Source organism: Etheostoma cragini, chromosome 24, assembly GCF_013103735.1.
Source record: "Etheostoma cragini isolate CJK2018 chromosome 24, CSU_Ecrag_1.0, whole genome shotgun sequence".
In the NCBI taxonomy this organism is placed as follows: Eukaryota; Metazoa; Chordata; class Actinopteri; order Perciformes; family Percidae; genus Etheostoma; species Etheostoma cragini.
In genome coordinates, this window is record NC_048430.1 from 1,518,478 (window position 1) to 1,520,105 (window position 1,628).

A 1,628-nucleotide genomic window follows, 5' to 3' on the forward strand; every position below is an offset into this window, starting at 1 on the left:
CAACGGGTGCCAAACGCCGGTGATCGATTCTGCGCAGACCTGGCTCATCTCGAACGAGCCTATTATGAGAGAGAGAGAAAAGTGGCTCAGCAAGACAGGCTGATGCCTCTCGGTACTTGCTAGATCACACCCACTAGACGTGTTGCGGTGGTTAGGTTCAGGCATGGGGATTGGTGGGTGTGATCTAGCATTTACCAGGAGGCGTGACTGACTGATGAATGAGTGAATTAATGCAAGATCACACCCACTGTACACCTCCCAACCTCAATTGTTGTGGGCGGGGCTAGGTCATATTGTGAGTAGAATGTGAGTATGTATCAGTATCAGGCTACTTGCATGGTGCTTTGAATGTAGGGTAAGGATAACAGAGTAGGCCAATCAGAGGCAATATGAGGCAGGTACGTCCATTGACATCGACACGTCTAGTGGATCCGATCTAGCATATACACCCCTGACTCCCCTGTGTGACTAAAGTGTGGCAGTCTGAAGAACAAATCATAGGGAGAAAAAAAAAATTTCCATCCCGATAAATAGCTCACCAGGATAAGTTACTGACCGAAAACCTGAAGGTTGAAGGATCGAATCCCGTCTCTGTCAACACTTTTTGAAATGTCTTTCCTCGGTGATGTGGACATCAAATACAACCTCCAACCTGTTTGCCCTCATCACCATGTAGCTCTGTGTGATAAATGATGTGCCTTATATTCAGAAGGTTGTGTGTTCAAGTCTCTTGGATTGCAGTTTATATCAGATCTGATAACTCAGTGAAGTGGGGCAATGATCCAAACACACTAAGTTTATGGGTTCCAACAAAGGAATGGACCACTTATTTTTTAGCTTTAAACCCACAAAGACAAAGACAAATCCACCCAGAGAACCTTCCCATGCGTACTTGCGTTGGTAGCACAGTTGGTTTGTGCTCGACTCTTAGGCGCCCAGGGTCGAGTGTTCAAGACCGGCTCGTTGCCAGTGTATGTGCAAACACTTAGACAGGAAAGAGAGGTCAGGAAAGGCAGTGCAGGTTAGGAGAGGTTAGGACAGGATTTAGACAAGGACAGGCAGGAATCAGAATAATAGAACTCAGAGACAGGTCTAGACCAGAGTAGGGCATCTTAGAGGAAGGTCTAGACCAGGGTAGGGCATCTTAGAGACAGGTCTAGTACGGAGTAGGGTATGTTAGAGACAGGTCTAGACCAGAGTAGGGCATCTTAGAGACAAGTCTAGACCAGAGTAGGGCATCTTAGAGACAGGTCTAGTACGGAGTAGGGTATGTTAGAGACAGGTCTAGACCAGAGTAGGGCATCTTAGAGACAGGTGTAGACCAGAGAAGGGCATTTTAGCAGAAAAGAGATACCACAGTAGGAAAGTCAGGGTTCAGTAACGACAGGAATAAATCAGAATTTTAAAAAAATCAGAATTTTTTTTTTTATGATCGAAAAAATAATTTTTCTGGCACTTTTACGGCCAGTATTGTGTGTAATAACTATGTAATAACAATGTCATAACCTCTTGTATGCCTTTTTCAGTGATTGTTGGCATAAAACATGTTTATAACAATGTAATAACAATGTAATAACACTTTTTTACATTTTGTATGACTTTTTCAGAGCTTATTTGACATAAAACAT